A 20,821-nucleotide genomic window follows, 5' to 3' on the forward strand; every position below is an offset into this window, starting at 1 on the left:
GTCGATTATCGTGCACTCAACAAGCTGACTATCAAGAGCCGATTCCCGATGCCTCGAATTGACTATATTCTCGAGAGGCTGAATGGAGCTAAGGTGTTCTCTAAATTGGATTTAAAGAGTGGGTACCACCAGGTTCGGATTGTTGAGGGGGACATCCCCAAGACAGCTTTCCGTACAGATCGGGCCCACTATGAATTTGTGGTCATGCCATTTGGTTTGACGAACGCCCCAGCTACATTTAACCGCATGATGATGCGTATTTTCCGGGAGTTGATCGGAGTGTGTGTGTTCATATTTCTGGACGACATACTCATATTTTCAGCTACAGTTGAGCAGCATGACATTGATGTGGAGAAAGTCCTTAAGTTGCTGGAAAGCAACGAGCTCTATATCAATGAAAAGAAGTCAGAATTTTATCTGTTCCAGGTACATTACTTGGGATATATAATCAGTGCCGAAGGCATTCGACTTGATCCGGCTAAAGTGGCCGAGATTGTTAACTGGGAAGTACCTCAGACTGCTTATGACATTAGATCATTTGTGGGTATATGCCAGGCATATTCCACCCACATTGACAAGTTTTCTGATCTCTCGGCAGACCTCACCGATCTGCTAAAGGGAGTGAAAACAAGGAGGCAAAAGATTCGAATGACTCCACGAGCGTTGGAGGCATTCCAGAAGCCTTGTTTAGCCCTTGCCTCGTGGGACGAACCATTTCAGGTGATCACCGATGCGAGTAACATCGCAATTGGAGGTGTATTGCAACAGAATGGTCATCCAGTAGCTTACATGTCTCGTAAGTTACTGCCCGCCGAAAAGAATTACTCAGTCTATGATCGTGAACTCCTAGCAGTCATTCACGCCTTGAAACATTGGAAACATTTCCTGTATGGCCGTGACTTCGAGGTTCGCACTGACCATCAGGCATTGCGCTGGATTCAGACGATGCCAAGTGCACAGTGGAGTGATCGACAACACCGCTGGAGTCAGATATTCCAACAGTTTGGTGGCATGATTGAGTACCTTCCAGGAAAGGCCAACCCAGTGGCCGATGCTTTGAGCAGGAAGGGACAAGTATCTGCGATTCAGACCACTAGACTTGACCTTGTTGGTACTGGACTAGAAAACATGAAGCACACGTACGCGGATTCCGAGGAATTCGGTACTCAGTGGGAACAGGCATTGGATGCCACAGAACCATGCCATTTTCTGATACGCGATGGTTGGCTTTACTACAAAGGCCGACTGTGTCATGAAATCATTCCGGGCAGCTCTTCTCCATGATGCCCATGACGCCATTACAGGTGGTCATAGGGGCATGAATTCGACTCTGGAGAAATTAGAACGGCAATACTATTGGCCAAAGATGAGGCGTGATGTGTTTACATATGTACAACGCTGTGACATTTGTCAAAAGGTGAAAGCTCCTCGTGGAAAGAAGATAGGGTTGTTACAGCCTTTGCCAATTCCTGAGGGTCCTTTCCAAGACATTTCGATGGACTTTGTCACAAATCTGCCTCCCAGTCCGAGTAAGCGTAATACACAGTGTTTGACTATTGTTGACAGGTTCAGCAAATTTGTGATGCTTATTCCTTGCAGGGCCAATGTGACCGCCGAGGATGTTGCCCAGCTATTCATTCGGCATTGGTACCCGATTGGTGGAATTCCTAGGACCATAGTGTCAGACCGAGATGCCAAGTTTACCAGTCATTTTTGGAGGGCATTGTTTGATAATTTTGGTACTAAGTTGAATTTTTCCAGTGCATTCCACCCACAGACAGATGGCCAGACAGAGATATACAACCAGTTGGCCTTCGATGTGCTGAAGTGTTATGTCCACGATCAGCAAGGTAAGTGGGAATCGTTTTTGCCTTTAGTTCAAGCTGTTTTGAATGACTCTTTTTCTTCAGCTATTGGCAGGACTCCATATGAGGCAGCGTTTGGAAGGCCTTTCCAATCGTTGTTAACCAGGACGTCGTCTTCAGTACCGGAGGCGAACAGAGTGACGGAGTCTTACCAGGAGATCCTAGAGTCCGTTAAAGACAGATTGGCTAAAGCGCAAGAGGCCTACACTCGACAGGCCAATAAAGACCGAAGGGACATGAAGTTTTCGGAAGGAGATTGGGTATATCTTCGGATTATGAAGCAAAGATTGAAGCAGGTGGGCAAGCGATGCCCAAAGTTGTCTTTCAGGAGCTTCGGACCATTTCCCATCCGGAAAAAGATTAATGAGGTGTCTATGCAGTTAAAGCTACCTCCGAGTTAGACTATGCACGATGTATTTCATGTCAGTTGGTTAAAGCCATATGCAGGTCCACCCCCTTCAGAGGTCAAAGACGAAGCGGAACCAGACATCATTGATGAAGCAGAAGTAATGGTTCCAGAACAGATCCTTCTGCACCGTTTCAAGCATGGCTCAGGCCGAAGACTACGACAGTTCCTCACGAAGTTTTAGGACCGAGGAACTCATGAAGTGGTATGGCTCGACAAAGAATTTTTCGAAGACTATCCGGCATTATTGACGGATTATTTGGAGGCTATGCAGCTTCCGTCAAGTTAAGCAGAAGGGGATGTCACGTGCATCCCGCACTTGGATGCCACATAGACATTTCTGTACAGAAGGTGCAAGACGTGGGATGGTGAACTGGTCCCATGTGAACCTAGTCCGGGACGAGTCAGCCAGGGATCCATCTCAGTCGTCCGAGGTCAGGTGTGCATTGTCCTGCACATGAGTCCAAGGTCAGGTGTGCACTGTCCTGCACATGAAACAGTGCCAATCCGCGCTGTGAGTCTCCCTCTAGAATGATGTCAGTGGTTCTGGGTATCTGGTATGGTACCGGATGCTCGATCACTGAGTAGATTATGTTTAGGACAAGGGGACAGCCCATAGGGCTACCCCGGATCTGAGTGTGGGCACGGGAATGGTGTAGAACCACCCCCAGGAAGGCCCAGGCTGAACCCACCAGCCATGGAGGGGCTGTAGGACAGCCCTAGGGCACAGATCAGGCAATCTCCAGGAGATTACAGCCTTTATATGGCTGTAGGGCATGTATGGGGCAGCCCATACAGGCTGCCCAGCCCATAGATTGTGGGCAAAGGCTATGCCCAGCCTTCTAGAAGCAAGCGCCTACCTTCCCAGCTTGCTAGGAAAATTATGCAGAATTTATTAGGATTTATTTGAGCATTTAATGCTGAATTTACTCAGTCGTGGGACATGGACTGTTTTTCAGCTGGCCGACTGCTCATGATGGGAAGTATAAATAGGCCAGCCCATAATCCATGTTTCCATCTCATAATTCACCAAGAGCATCAAGCATTCAAGAGCCAGGACAGCCAAGGGTTTGCTAAAGCTAAGGGGTGAAGGACTGAAGGTCAAGGGCAGGTTTTCCAGCCAAGAAAAGGTCAAGTACTTTGTATTTGTTTCAGATTTACATCATTCTAATAAAGCAAATACACCATCCGTGGTGGGGGCCCTACAGAGGGTAATTGGGACCCAATACTGTGTCCTCTCCATCTCCCCCTTCTCTCTCTATTTTCTGCACATCGTCTTTCAGTTTGTGCGTTAATTCCGTCGCGAAAAGAGTGCTGTTTTCTGAGTTTTGAAGTACCGATCCTTCTCCGAAGCTTCCGCATATTACACATGAAGACTCAACTTCAAACCTGTCTCCATTGGAGTAGCAATAGGCTTGCAGTCTTCAAGGCCAAATCTCCGCAACAATGTCTCAATATACTTTGTCTGACACAAAGCAATACCTCCATCACACTGCTTAAATTGTATCCCCAAATAATGATGCAAATGCCCCAAATCTGACATCTCAAAAGAGGCATTCAAATCAGCCTTAAAATCAGCAATATGACTTTCATTTGGTCCTGTGAGCAGCATGTCATCGACATAGAGAGCAATGATTAGATGTACACCATCCACACGTTTAACATACAAAGTGCTTTCTGTTGGACTATTCTGAAACCCATGTGCAGTCAAATATGCATGTATCTTTTCATACCAAGCTCGTGGAGCTTGCTTTAAACCATATAAAGCCTTTTTCAACCTGCACACTTTGTTTTCCTGCCCTCTTTGAACAAAACCATGAGGCTGCGATACATACACCTCCTCATGCAAATCTCCATTCAAGAACGCAGTCTTTATGTCCAACTGATGTACATTCCAACCATTATGAGCTGCCAATGCACAAATGCTACGAATGGTAGTCATACGACAAGTGGGAGCAAAGGTCTCATCAAAATCAATGCCCTTTTCTTAAGCATAACCCTTTGCAACAAATCTAGCCTTATAGCGATCAACACTGCCATCTGGCTTTCGTTTTAATTTAAAAACCCACTTACATCCAATGGCCTTTTTACCAATAGGCAAATCACACAAAGACCATGTACCATTCTTCATTATAGCATCATATTCACTTTGCATTGCAGCCAACCAATTTTCTGAATTTTGTGCCTCATCAAATGAAAGAGGTTCTTCCTCTTCACACATATTAGACACAGCCAAAGCATAACAATCTGATGCATAAGAGGCATGCTGAAAACCTGAACGAGTACGACTAGTCATAGGTGCATCAATCTTACTATCACGCAAGGTTTGCACCAGCCATTTAGGCATACCTCTAGCCTGCTCATTTTCAGCCCTATCCTCATGAATTACATCTTGTAAATCTGCATCAGAAATAGGCTGATCTATGATGTCGTTTGAAATCTGCATAGGCTGAATATTTGCCTCATTAGGACTTACATTTGAATTCCCACCTATAAAGAGAGGCAACAACGTATCAAATACATCCCATGAGCTCACACCTGTCTCTTTGGTACATGATAACAAGGGCTGCACAGCATCTTCCACAAAAACAACATCTCGACTAATCAAGATACGCTTTGACTGCGGATGATACAATCTGTAACCCTTGCTCTCAGCACTGTAACCAACAAAAATGCATTTGACAGCCTTATCATCCAATTTTCTGCGTTGTTGCACAGGCACTAAAGCATAGGCCAAGCAACCAAAGACACGCAAGTGACCAATAGAAGGCTTCCTGCCATGCCAAACTTCGTATGGAGTAATAGACTACAAGGCCTTAATGGGACACCTGTTGAGTACATATGCAGCACACATGACAGCCTCAAGCCAAAACGCATGTGGCAAAGCTTGGCTCTTGACCATACATCGTGCCATCTCCATAAGTGACCTGTTCTTCCTCTCAGCAACACCATTTTGCTGAGGGGTATACGGCACTGTACATTGATGTTTTATCCCACGACTAGCCAGAAATGCATCAAACTCTTTAGACATGTACCCCCCCCCTCGATCAGAACGGAGGGTGCCCACATTACAATTGGATACATTTTCAACCATAAGAAAAAACTGTTTGAAGCACAAAAACACTTCGGACTTTGCCTTCAGTGGATATACCCATGCATGCCTTGAGTAATCATCAATGAAAGTCACGAAGTACAAGTGTTTCGGAGTTTGCATAGGCCCACATACATCACTATGTACAAGTTGCAATTTGCGAGTGGCCCGCACAGAACCATCCTTTGGAAACGCAGAACGCTGCATTTTACCCAAAATACAGCCTTCACAAACATGTTTCAATGGTGCCTCAAGAGGGGACAATGAAGCAACCATATCAAATTTCTGCAAACGCAGCAAACTAGCAAAGTTCAGATGACCAAAACGAGCATGCCATAGTTTTGCATCTGAAACTGCCTTTTCATCAGAAACTGCATTTGGTGAATCTTCCACACACTTGTCATAAGAATTGAGCCTATACAGCCCACGAAACAAGGTGCCAGATGCAATAATCGTATCACCAGAAGTCAAATCATGAACAGTACATCTGTCATCCACAAATTTGACTACAAATCCAAGTCTAGCAAGCGCAGAGACAGACAATAGATTCTTCTTTATCCCTGGCACATACAAAGCATCTGAAAGTGTGAAAGCGCTGCCATTTGCAGCAATAAGCATAATTTTACCAATGCCCTTCACTGGGTAAGAAGCATTATTGGCACATGTGACAGTATTCCCATTAGGGACAGCCTCAAGAGAAGTGAACATATCACGATGCGAGGTAATGTGCTTTGTAGCACCACTGTCAAAATACCATACATGAGAGTCAACAGAAACTGCCAAACATGCATCATGTACAGATGGGTCATACTGGCAATACACGCTAAACGCCCATTCTGTATCCTGCACAACATTTGCAGAATCTGCATTTGTAGAAGCATCCGCTATTGTGGCTGCATTTGACTCTTTCTTCTTTGCCTCTTTAGCCTTTAGCTTAGGGCAATTCTTAATGACATGATCATTTGCCTTACAATAGTTGCACCTGGTCTTTTTCTTGCCTTTATCAAGAGCCTTCTCAGACTTATTGTTGCTACCTGTGGAAGGAGAAGAAGTTGCAGACCTACTAATAGGAGAAGAAACAATGGAAGGAGCTGCCTTACCACTTCTTCTCTGCTGCTGGGCAGCAATAAATGCTTAATCAACTGCACGTTGCCTGGCCCTGTTTTGCCTGGACTGCGCTTCTTGCAAGAGCTTGTTGACTAAAGTATCATACTTGACAGCATCAGGTCTGTCCTCATTAAGAAGTCTCCACGTGGAAGCAAAAGTCTGATATGTCTCAGGTAAAGCATCAAGAACAGCCTGCACAAGAGAATGATCAGGAATAATCTCACCTGTAGAAATCAGCTGTTCTTTGAGATCTTTAATCTCAGCAAGAAAAACATTCATGTCATCATCTTCCTGCATAATCTTCAATTCTAGCTCTTTACGCAGGTAAGCGATTTTTACCTCGTTACGACCTGCATACAAACCAGCTAGAATATCCCAAGCCTGTTTTGCTGTTTTAGCTGAACGAATATGTGGGGTGATGTTACGTTTGACAGAAAGTGCAATCAAGGCATGAGCCTGTGCATCTTTACCATCCCAACGAGCTTGTTCAGCAGTGGGTAAAACAGCAGCAACAGTAGAGCTGCTAGAACCTGCAACATCCTCAACAGATCCTACATCCACAGAACCTGGACGTACATCCGTACCCTGCACAATGTTCCACACTCCTTTTGCAACCAAAACATGCTGCATCATGTATGCCCAAAGTGGGTAGTTGCTGTCTCCATCCAGTTTGTCTTCAGCAGACAACATGCGAAATACATCATTGCTGTTATCAGCCATGGCCACTGACTGAAACTGATGCAAAAGCTACCTGTAATGAAGCAAAGACTGAACAGAGAACAACTCGTGCTATGTAGCACGGTCCACAATAGAATACATATGCCTGTTTTGCAGAAAACTGCTCTATCGAAATTTCTGCAGAAAATGACGAAAACATCTGTGCAGAACTTGAAATGCAAAAACGGAGCCCGAAACGAGCTCAGATGCAAATTTCTGAGAACGCACATCCCTACGGGCTTATTTGCAGAGTATAGGGATCTGCAAGCGCTCGTGAAAACTCACCTCAATCGGAGAACGTGAGTCGGAGGGTGCTGGCGGCGTAGCCCTGGGAGCCGATGCCTGCTCTGATACCAATTGTTGGAATTAGGGTTGCAGGAAAGCACACAAAGCTTGGAGAAGAAGAAGCAAGAATGCACACAACACAAAGTGTATTAGATTGTGTCAATGTACAAAGATAAGTTAGCCCTAGAATGATGGGCGTATATACAAGCCGGGGGAAAAAACCTCCTAAAGAGGGAAAAAGTACCCCGGCGGTCCTAAGTGTGTTCACACACATCACTGCCTATATATATGGCAACAACAATCATCTCCTTCACAAAAGGGGAGGACAGAGAGATGATTTTGGCCCTTGACTGTATGAACAAGTATGGAATTCCACATATCCGCACAACCAGAATAGGAGTACTGTTGGCAAGATGACATCGCAAGGGTCTATTAGATATATTGGATGATCACCAGGTCAAACCCTAGGAAAAATCAAGGTGTCTGGCTCCATCTACAACCGTGGTCTAGGTGGCACAGAGGAATGTGGACTGCAGTTTACAACATCCATGTTTTGATGCTTTTGATGTTACGGAGAACATCCACATGGGTTTTGATACTCGGATGAGTATACCCAATGTGTATACAGGTGAGGAATTGAGTTCAGTTTGGACATCTAGGTCCCAGTGGGACAATGAGGAACATGGCAAGCTGCAAGTAATGCACAACACACAAAGTTGTCGTTTTCACCAGGTCCGCACAACTAGAATAGGAGTTGACATCACCAAGGTCTAGTAGATATATTGGAATACTACCAGGTCAAACCCTAGGAAAAACTAAGGTGTTTCGACCCATCTACAACCATGGTCTAGGCAGCATGCCGACTGTAGTTTACAGTAGCCATGTTTTTGATGGTACATATGACATCCACATGGGTTTTGATACTGGGATGAGTATACATTATGTGTATACAGGTGAGCCATCAAGTTTTGAAGGGTTTGGACATGTGGGTCCCACTAGGACAGGTCAGAACAATGAGCAACAAGGTAGGCTACAAGTAGTGCACAACAAGCTAAGATGTCATTTTCACCAGGTCCCCACAACCACAATAGGGCTACTATTGGAAAGCTGATATCACACGGGTCTAGTACATATATTGGACTATCACCAAGTCAAACCCTAGAAAAAACCAATGTGTCTAGATCCGTCTACAGCCATGGTCCAGGTGGCTGCAGAGGCATGCAAACTGCAATTTACAGCAGCCTTGTTTTTTATAATTTTGATGTTACAGAGGACATCCACATGGGTTTTGATATTGGGATGAGTATACCCAATGTATATACAAGTGAGACATCAACTTCTGAACCTTTTAGACATGTGGGTCCCACTGTGATAGTGAGCAACAACGTAGGCTACAAGTAGTGCACAACACCCAGGTCCGCACAACAAGAATAGGAGTGCTATTGACAAGCTGACATCACCAAGGTCTAGTAGATATATTGGACTATCACCAAGTCAAACCCTAGGCAAAACCTAAGTGTGTGGGCCCGTCTACATCCATGGTCTAGGAGGCAACAGAGGCATGCAGGCTGTAGTTTACAGCAGTCATGTTTTTTTTTATGATTTTGATGTTACATATGACATCCACATGGGTTTTAATACTGGGATGAGTATTCCTACTATGTATGTAGGTTAGCCATTAAGTTTTGAAGGGTTTGGACATGTGGGTTCCACCAGGATAGGTCAAAACAATGAGCAACAAGGTAGGCTACAAGTAGTGCACAACCTACAAAGGTTTCATTTTCACCAGGTTTGCACAACCAGAATAGTACTATTGGCAAGATGGCATCACGAGGGTATAGTAGATATATTGGACTGCCACTAGCTCAAGCCCTAGGAAAAACTAAGGTGTCTGGATCCATCTACAACCATGGTCCAGGTGGTGGAAGAGGCGTATGGATTGTAGTTTACAACAGCCCTGTTTTTGATGATTTATGATGTTATGGAGGACATCCACACCGGTTTTGATACTAGGATGAGTACACTCAATGTGTATATAGGTGAGCCATCAAGTTTTGAAGTCTTTGGACACGTGGGTCCCACTGCGACATGACAAAACAGTGAGCAACAGGGTAGGTTACAAGTAGTGCACAACGCGTAAAGTTGTCATTTTCTCCAGGTCCGCACAACCAGACCGCGAGTGCTATTGCCAAGTTGACATCACGAGGGTCTAGTAGATATATTGGATTATCACCAAGTCAAACCCTGGGCAAAACCAAGGTGTTTGGATTTGTCTACAACCTAGGTCTAGGTGGCAGCAGAGGCATGTGGATTGTAGTTTACTGTTTTTGATGTTATAGATGACATCCACATGGGTTTTTCTACTGGTATGAGTATTCTCAATGTGTATACAGGTGAGCCATCAAGTTTTGAACAGTTTGGACATGTGGGTCCTTCTAGGACATGCATAAACAATGACCAGCAAGGCTACAAGTAGTGCACAACAAGCAAAGGTTGTCATTTTCACCAGGTCCTCACAACTAGACTGCGAGTGCTATTGCCAAGGCGACATCACGAAGGTCTAGTAGATATATTAGATTTTCACTAGGTCAAACCCTCGGCAAAACCAAGGTGTTTGGATCCATCTACAGCCTTGGTCCAGGTGGCAGTAGAGGCATGTGGATTACATTTTACAGCAGCCCTGTTTTTGATGTTATAGAGGACATCCACATGGGTTTTGATACTAAGATGAGTATTCTCAATGTGTATACAGGTGAGCCATCAAGTTTTGAACAGTTTGGACATGTGGGTCCCACTAGGACAGACCAAAACAATGAGCAGCACGACAGGCTACAAGTAGTGCACAACGCGCAAAGGTTGTCATTTTTGCCAGGTCTGCATAACCAGACCGCGAGTTCTATTGCCAAGATGACATCATGAGGTTCTAGTAGATATATTGGATTATCACCAGGTCAAACCTTGGGCAAAACCAAGGTGTTTGTATTTGTCTACAACCTAGGTCTAGGTGGCAAGAGAGGCATCTGGATTGTAGTTTACAGCAGCCCTATTTTTGATGTTTTTGATTTTATAGATAACATCCACATGGGTTTTTCTACTGGTATGAGTATTCTCAATGTGTATACAGGTGAGCCATCAAGTTTTGAATAGTTTGGACATGTGGGTCCCAATAGGACATCCAAAACAATGAGCAACAGGGTAGGCTACAAGTAGTGCACAACAAGCAAAGGTTATCATTTTCACCAGGTCCATACAACCAAACCGCGAGCGCTATTGCCAAAGTGACATCAGGAGGGTCTATATTGGATTATCACCAGGTCAAACCCTGGGCAAAACCAAGGTGTCTGCATCCATCTACAGCCTTGCTCCAGGTGGCAGCAGAGGCATGTGGATTGCATTTTACAACAGCCCTATTTTTTATGTTTTTGATGTTATAGAGGACATCCACATGGGTTGATACTGAGATGAGTATTCTCAATGTGTGTACAGGTGAGCCATCATGTTTTGAACAGTTTGGACATGTGGGTCCCACTAGGACAGGCCAAAACAATGAGTAGCATGGCAGGCTACAAGAAATGCACAACTTGTCATTTTTGCCAGGTCCACACAACCAGACCGCGAGTGCTATTACCAAGATGAAATCATGAGGGTCTAGTAGATATAGTGTATTATCACCAAGTTAAACCCTGGGCAAAACCAAGGTGTCTGAATCCGTCTACAACCTAGGTCTATGTGGCAGCAGAGGCATGTGGATTACAGTTTACAGCAGTCCTATTTTTGATGCATGGGTTTTGATACTGGTATGGGTATTCTCAATGTGTATACAGGTGATCCATCAAGTTTTGAATAGTTTTGACATGTGGGTCCCAGTAGGACATGTCAAAACAATGAGCAGCAGGGCAGTCTACAAGTAGTGCACAGCAAGCAAAGGTGGTCATTTTCACCAGGTCCGCACAACCAGACCGCGATAGGTATTGCCAAGTTGACATCACAAGGGTCTAGTAGATTTATTGGATTACTGAGATGAGTATTCGCAACGTGCATACAGGTGAAAGTTTTGAATAGTTTGGACATGTTTCTCCCACGAGGACATGCCAAAACAATGACCAGCAAGGTAGGCTGCAAGTAGTGCACAACAAGCAAAGGTTCTCATTTTCACCAGGTCCGCACAACCAGACCACCAGTGCCATTGCCAAGGCGACATCACGAGGGTCTAGTAGATATATTAGATTATCACCAGGTCAAACCCTTTGCAAAACCAAGGTGTCTAGATCTATCTACAGGCTTGGTCCTGGTGGCAGCGGAGGCATGTGGATTGCATTTTACAGAAGCCATGTTTTTGATGTTATAGAGGACATCCACATAGGTTTTGATAGTGAGATGAGTATTCTCAATGTGTATAGGGCAAAACCAAGGTGTCTGGATTTGTCTATAGCTTAGGTCCAGGTGGCAGTATGTGGATTGTAGTTTACAACAGTCCTTTTTTTGATGTTTTTGATGTGACAGATGACATCCACTTGGGTTTTGATACTCGTATGATTATTCTCAATGTGTATACAGGTGAGTCATCAAGTTTTGAATAGTTTGGACATGTGGGTCCCACTAGGACACCAAAACAATGAGCAGAAGGGCATGCTACAAGTAGTGCACAACAAGCAAAGGTTGTCATTTTCACCAGGTCTGCACAACCAGACCGTGAGTGCTATTGCCAAGCTGACATCACGAGGGTCTAATAGATATAACAGATTATCACCAAGTCAAATTCTAGGCAAAACCAAGGTGTCTAGATCCATCTACATCCATGGTCCAGGTGGCAGCAGAGGCATGTGGATTGCAGTTTACAGCAGCCCTATTTTTGATGTTATAGATGACATCCACATGGGTTTTGATATGAATATGAGTATTCTCAATGTGTATACAAGTGAGCCATCAAGTTTTGAATAGTTTGGACATGTGGGTCCCACTAGGACATGCCAAAACAATGAGCAGTAGGGCATGCTACAAGTAGTGCACAACAAGGTGGAAAGGTACGTAGTGTACGGCACGCTATCAGTTCTTACGAAACGTACTTCTGTACGGAACAAATTTTAAGGTACGTAAACAGTACGTACCATTTGCAAACAGTCCTAGAAACCTGAATATTTTGTAGACATAGCAACCAAAATACTTAAAATAAAGACTGAACCTCATTACTTAAAGTTTAAATCAATTATCAGTTACCAAGCCCATTACACAATACCTCATGTTAACATTCATAGTGATATAAGCAAGAACCATGAAAGTCATAGATGATAAAAGAGAGTACAAATATCATGTCTACAGCACATGTCCTGGTCCACAAGTGCAAAAAGCAAAACAATGAAACACTACACTTGTCTAGACTCTAGAGTCTAGACGCAAGAGTCTCAAATCTCATCATCAGATGAAGATGATGAGTCTTCTGAAGAGAGCATCTCGCGTACTTTCACCACCTCTAACACTGCTTGCACCACCCATTGCAGGACAATTCTCCGCAATCAATTGGTCCCTCACAGCTTGTGGTATTTTATCACATGGACCACATTGATTGGTGCACCTGATACCTGTCATGTGCTTGATGACGCGAGTTATGGTGCTAGTGTACTGCTCCCCGCAATACTTGCATGCCCATAGCCGAGTACCTGACCCTTGCTGAGACGGGGTGTTTACAACCCTCAGGACATTGGTGTGGATTGCCCAGTTCGGGTTAGTCTTGCGCGGCATGATGAAGTCTGGGCGGGAGAGAGAGCGAAGAAGTTTGCTCTACAAAGTTTTGCAGGTACACACAGGGGACACGATTTTGCAAGTACACACAAATGCCCAAATTTTGGTCGCTTATCTACAATCGCATGATCGCCACACGCGCCTCGCCACACGCCACACAATTTTTTATTTTTTTAATGTTTCCGTACGGATCTGTATAGTACCGTACCGTACCGATCCGTACGTACGTACGTACGGCATCAACCTTGGTGCACAACAAGCAAAGGTTGTTATTTTCACTAGGTCTACATAACCAAACCGCGAATGCTATTGCCAAGCTGACATCATGAGGGTCTAGTAGATATATTGGATTATCACCAGGTCAAACCCTTGGCAAAACCAAGGTGTCTGGATCTGTCTACAACCATGGTCCAAGTGGTAGCAGAGGCATGTGGATTGCTTTTTACAGCAACCCTGTTTTTGATAATTTTTTATCTTATAGAAGACATCCACATGGGTTTTGATATTGGGATGAATACACATACGAGGTAGGCATGTATATTGCCATACATACGAACCATTTGGATCATTCAAACCACACTGATTATAGAGACCACAAAAAAGATCACATGGATCCCATTCTAACCATGCATGCCACATCGGGACGATAGCGCCTATGTAAAGATCTCCGATAGCCTACTTTGACTATGTGCATAGGCCATATAAACCATACAGAGCACATCAGGATGACAACGAGTATGTAAATATCTCAAGAGACTTATTCCGACCATGTACATAAAATATGGACCTTACAAACCACACCTAGACGACACCGAGTATGTAAAGATCTCTTGGAGCCCATCCCGTTTGGAGCATGTATAGATCACAAAGCACAGTTTGAGAAGACCATGCAAATAGAAATCACATAGAGCTCATTCCAACCATATACAGATCACATGGACCATACAGAGCATACTGGGAGAAGAACAAGCATATGAAGATTCCATATACAAATCACATGGACCACCTTGAGTACACCGAGAGAGAAGACTAAGGATATGGAGATTCCACACATGTATGGACCATCCAAGGCCATGATCTATGACATCATGTGGATGATGCATGCATGTTGATGGTACACATGATAGCATGTATGTCCATGATGCATCTATGTCCATGTCCATGCCATGTCACATGCTACATGGACCTGTCACATGGACACGTCAAGTGCCACATCATTAGGGTAGTCCACATAAGCAAAACCCATGGAACCAAAGCTCACAAAAAAAAAGCTTGCCGTTAAATACTCGCCAAAAAGAATTCCCCAGCAAGGAGCTATTTGGTGTGACAACAAGGACGAAATCTAGCATACCCACAAGTAAGGAGATGGCATGGAGAAAAGCTTACCCACAAGAAAAAGCTTATTTTGTATCTCTTTGGCAAAGTTCTAACAACACATGTATTAGCAAGGTAAGAGACCTAGTTGAACATATTTGGCACAGTTGAACCATAGGGCTTAGCCTTATTCTAGTGTCTATTCCAAGCTATTAAGCTTACCCAATATTACCGATGATGTCGATTAGAGGGGGTCACACTTCAAAAGAAATTCGTATTGGAGATTTAGGGTATTTAACATCAGTTTGAAGCTCCAAAATGTGTGTTTTTAGGTTCAAATTTTTGTGTTTTTTGTACTATTGCTTCTTTATAGGAATAAAAAACTCATAAAACCATACAAAAATTGACATTTTTATGTATTTTCTTTTAATTCATCCCTTTAATTAGGATTACCTTAGCTAGCTTAACCTCAAAAAAGTTTTAAAAACTAGAAACCCTTAAAAACTAAGTGAAAACCACGAATTATACTCTTTGAAAAAAAATAGGCATAAGCATCCCGATTACACATCATCTGAATTTATCAGGACATACCTTGCTCTTTCATGGGTGCATTGGGTGCATCTGTTCTCATCTCTTGAAACTGTACACAATAATAAATATTACTATGAAGATTTCCACAAATTTTGTAGAAAATTGCGAGTTGGCTAACCTTTTGAGTGCTTGGTCGCATTTTACCTTCCTCTATAACATCAATATGAATTAATAAGGTATCCATGGTGTCTACTGTGCAGTTATGTATGCCTTTGTGGATACATTCGAGTTGATGGATTGAAAGGGTTATTTCCATCAAAGCTTTGAACATAAGCTTTGACTTGAGGAATGGGTTGGGATCATGGCCTCAAAATCCTCCAATGAGAGAGCCTATATCACTTTCTGCACATCTTGTTGAGCAACCAACGATGAGCTTGCCACTTGAAAGGCTCCTCAACTTGCTCCAAAACCGGTTTGACGAGTGGGTTAATGGGATAATTATCTTATGGAGGATAATTATAATTGGGTTCCCCCCCCCCTTATTGTGTAGCTTCTAGGGCTTGTTATCTTTCATTTTTGGCACTCATAATACACTACTGTGTTGTGCTCAAGCTTCCTCATCTTCTTGAAGTTGTGTGTGCATTCTTGCAACCCTAATTCCAACAATTGGTATCAGAGCAGGCTTCCTCCTCCCGGGCAGCATCACCGGCACCTGCCGCTTCATCTCCTCCGATTGCGACGAGGTTTCACGAGCGTCTGCAGGTTAGTATATGCCGTGGGAGAGCACGTAGGGCTCGTTCGTTTCAGAATTTTGATCTGAAGTCATTTCGCCCTCCGTTTTTTGCATTCCAAGTACTGCGCAGGCAAAATCGTCCTACTGTGCAGATTTTCTGTCAAGATTAAAATCTGCAGGACAGGTGCCCATTCGTCTGTTTTGGACTGTGCTACATAGCACAGGTCGATTTTATACAGGTTTACCTCTTACAGACAGCATTTACATCTAGTAGTACAGTCATTGGCCATGGCTGACAACAATGATGTATTCCGCATGTTGGCTGCTGAGGATAAGTTGGATGGCACCAACTATCCATTGTGGGCATATATGATGCGACATGTATTGGTAGCAAAGGGGTTATGGAACATTGTGCAGGGTATTGATGCACGTCCTATTGTGGCTGGGAATGCTGCAAACACATCAGAAACAGGTGCTGTTGATGATGGTGCAGGCACAAGTGCTGTAGCAGCTGTTCGAGAACCACCACTTTCAGCAGAGCAGATTCGTTGGGATGGTAGAGATGCGCAGGCTCATGCCTTGATTGCGCTGTCTGTCAAACGTACCATTATCCCACATATTCGCTCCTGCAGGACTTCTAAGGATGCTTGGGATGTACTTGCCACATTGTATCAGGCAAGAAATGAGGCTCGTGTTGCTTACCTCCGAAAACAGTTGGAGAGTGAGCATATGAACGAAGGTGATTCTATGGATAGCTTTTTGACAAAGATCAAGGATTTCAAAGAGCAGCTCATTTCTGTAGATGAAATCCTGTCAGACAGTTCACTTGTGCAGACTGTTTTGAATGGTCTACCAGATTCTTATCAGGGTTTTGCTTCCACTCTTCGCTTGATGATGAAAGGCAATCCCAATGCCTTATCATTTGAGGAGTTAGTTTCTGTTTTGCTGCAAGAAGACCAGTCAAGGCAAAACAGGAATATTATGCGTGTCGCAGATCAAGCTTTCGTTGCTAGTCAGAGAAGCGGGAAAGGTAAAGCTGGCTTTTCTTCTAGTAAGCAGAAATCTGCAAATGCTGCGCAACCAAAGAAGGAAGACAAAGATGAGAAGAAGGGTGACAAACAGAAGACATTTTGCAAGTACTGTAAGGGAAATGATCATGTCATCAAAGCGTGTCCTAAGCTGGCTGCGAAAGAGGCTAAGAAGAAAGAGGCTGGTATGGCTGTTGCAGATGCCTCTCCTTCTAACAATGAATCTGCTAATGTTGTTCAAGATACAGAATGGGCATTCAATGCGCAGTGCAGTTATGACCCATCTTTGCATGACACATGTATGTCTGCAGTAGATTCAGATGTATGGTACTTTGACAGTGGTGCCACTAAGCATATCACCTCGCAGCGCAGCTTATTCACTTTCCTTGAGTCTGCTCCCACAGGGAATACTGTCACTTGTGCCAATAACTCCTCTTATCCCGTTAAAGGAGTTGGACAGATTGTGCTGAATGTTGCAAATTGCAACACCTTTACACTTTTTGATGCATTGTATGTGCCAGGGATCAAAAAGAATCTGCTGTCAGTCTCCGCATTTGCCAAAACAGGTTTGGTTGTAAAATTTGTGGATGACAGATGTACTGTTCATGATCTCTCTTGTGGTGACATCATTGTAGCATCTGGTTCACTATGTCGAGGGCTGTATAAGCTCAATATGGATGGCAAATGTGTAGAGGATTCAGCATGTGCTATTATGGATACGCAGGCTATTTCAAATGCAAAACTGTGGCATGCACGTTTTGGTCATCTGAATTTTGCAAGTTTGCTGCGCCTGCAGAAATCTGAAATGGTGTCTTCTTTGCCTAAGCTTGAGGCACCTGTCAAGCATGTTTGTGAGGGCTGCATATTGGGTAAAATGCAGCGTGCTTCCTTTCCCAAAGATGGATCAGTGAGAGCTGAACGCAGATTGCAGCTTGTTCACAGTGATGTTTGTGGTCCCATGCAAACTCCATCATTTGGAAACTACCTTTACTTCGTGACTTTCATTGATGATTTTACCAGGCATGCATGGGTATATCCTTTGAAGGCAAAGTCCGAAGTGTTTTTGTGCTTCAAACAGTTTTTGGTTATGGCTGAAAATGTGTCAGAAAGTAAGATGGGCACCCTCCGTTCAGATCGAGGGGGGGAGTATATGTCTTCAGAATTTAATGCATTTCTGGCTGAGCGTGGGATAAAACACCAATGTACAGTGCCGTATACACCACAGCAAAATGGTGTGGCTGAGAGAAAAAACAGGTCTCTCATGGAAATGGCAAGATGTATGGTTAAGAGTCAAAGTCTACCACATGGTTTTTGGCTTGAGGCTGTCATGTGTGCCACTTATGTACTAAACAGGTGTCCCACCAAAGCATTACAGGTTGTCACTCCATATGAGGCTTGGCATAGCCGCAAGCCATCTGTTGGCCATTTACGTGTTTTTGGTTGCCTGGCATATGCATTAGTGCCTGTGCAACATCGCAGAAAATTGGATGACAAAGCTGTCAAATGTATTTTTGTTGGATATAGTGCTGAGAGCAAAGGCTATCGTTTGTATCATCCACAGACAAAGCGCATTTTGGTTAGCCGTGATGTTGTATTTGTGGAAGATGCAGTTCAGCCCTTGGTTTCATGTACTAAGGAGACAGATATCAGCTCACGTGATGTCTATGATACATTGTTGCCTCTTTTCAGTGGTGCACAGTCAAGTGCAATACCTCATGAGGCAGTTTTTCAGCCTATGCAGGTTTTAAATGATGGCACAGATCAGCCTATATCTGATGCAGATGTGCATGATGCACTTGAGGATGAGAGACAAGAGATTGAGGGCTCTAGGAACATGCCTAGATGGCTGGTGCAGACTTTGCGTGACAGCAAGTTGGATGCCCCTTTGTCTAGTCGCACTCGTTCTGGCTCTCATGGTGCCTCTTATGCGTCAGATTGTTATGCATTGGCTGTTTCTAGTATGTGCGATGAAAGTGAGCCTGTTTCATTTGATGAGGCACAAAGTTCAGAAAATTGGATGGCTGCTATGCAAGCAGAATACGATGCTATTATGAAGAATAGTACATGGTCTTTATGTGACTTGCCCCCTGGCAAGAAGGCCATTGGCACTAAGTGGGTATACAAATTGAAGCGTAAGCCTGATGGCACAGTGGATCGCCATAAGGCTAGGCTTGTTGCAAAAGGTTATGCTCAAGAGAAGGGCATTGATTTTGATGAGACTTTTGCTCCCACATGTCGTATGACCACTGTTCGTAGCATCTGTGCATTAGCAGCTCATAATGGTTGGAATGTACATCAGCTGGACATAAAGACTGCGTTCTTAAATGGAGATTTGCATGAGGAGGTGTATGTATCGCAGCCTCGTGGTTTTGTTCAAAGAGGGCAGGAAAACAAAGTGTGCAGGTTAAAAAAGGCTTTATATGGTTTAAAGCAAGCTCCACGAGCTTGGTATGAAAAAATACATGCATATTTGACTGCACATGGGTTTCAAAATAGTCCAACAGAAAGCACTTTGTATGTTAAACGTGTGGATGGTGTACATCTAATCATTGCTCTCTATGTCGATGACATGCTGCTCACAGGACCAAATGAGAGTCATATTGCTGATTTTAAGGCTGATTTGAATGCCTCTTTTGAGATGTCAGATTTGGGGCATTTGCATCATTATTTGGGGATACAATTTAAGCAGTGTGATGGAGGTATTGCTTTGTGTCAGACAAAGTATATTGAAACATTGTTGCGGAGATTTGGCCTTGAAGACTGCAAGCCTATTGCTACTCCAATGGAGACAGGTTTGAAGTTGAGTCTTCATGATGCTGGAGATCACTTTGATGTCACACTCTATCAGACAGCTGTTGGTTGCCTCATTTATGTATGCATTACGAGGCCAGACATTCAGTTTGCAGTCTCACAGGTGAGCAGATTTATGCATAGCCCAGGCATTAAGCATTGGCAGGCAGTGAAGCGTATCTTTCGCTATTTGAGTGGTACTCGGCATCTTGGGTTGTTTTATCCCAAGGGGGGATCATTGCCGCCAGATTTACATGTTTTTTCAGATTCTGACTGGGCTGGTTGTTATGACACACGCGTGTCCACGAGTGGTTTTTGCTTCATGCTTGGAAGCTCATGCATATCATGGTTGAGCAAGAAGCAGCCTACTGTGGCCACTTCTAGTTGTGAAGCTGAGTACAGGGCAGCTTTCACAGCTACGGTTGAGTGTGTGTGGCTCAGACGCCTTATGGCTGATTTGGGTGTTGGGCAGCCATCTGCCACCACCATCTTCACTGACAGTCAGAGCGCATTGGCAGTTGCGCGGAACCCAGTGTTCCATGCTCGTACGAAGCACATTGAGGTGCACTACCATTATGTCAGGGAGAGACTCTCTGCAGGAGAGATCAGTTTGGCTTATGTGCCAACACAGGATAACCTTGCAGACCTTTTCACAAAGGCTCTGCCTCGTGAGAAGTTCGAAGCTTTTCGCAAAGCTTTGGGCTTACTCCCTTTTGTGGATTCGTCCACATAGCTAGACACTTCCCTATACATGAGTGCTAGCTCTTGTTCACCGCATCACTCCAGGGGGGATTTGTTACCATATTATAGTAGTGATGTGTGTGAACACACTTAGGACCGCCGGGGCACTTTTTCCCTCACTAGGAGGTTTTTTCCCCCGTGCATTGTATATACGCCCATTATCTTCTAGGGCTTGTTATCTTTCATTTTTGGCACTCATAATACACTACTGTGTTGTGCTCAAGCTTCCTCATCTTCTTGAAGTTGTGTGTGCATTCCTGCAACCCTAATTCCAACACTGCCCACCCAACAACTGATGAAGTCTATTGAGGCCCTCCTCAACTTTAGCTAGATGTAGAATTCTTGAGCTATAGATGTAGAAATCATCAATGAAGACTTGAATAGAAGAGCCAAAATAAGGTTGAAAGACATATCATCAATGAAGACTTGAATAAAAGAGCCAAAATAAGGTTGGAAGGTGGTTGGAGCATTGGT

The sequence above is a fragment of the Cibotium barometz genome, chromosome 38 (genome assembly GCF_041138505.1).
Source record: "Cibotium barometz isolate CiBa-2024 chromosome 38, ASM4113850v1, whole genome shotgun sequence".
Lineage (NCBI taxonomy): Eukaryota > Viridiplantae > Streptophyta > Polypodiopsida > Cyatheales > Cibotiaceae > Cibotium > Cibotium barometz.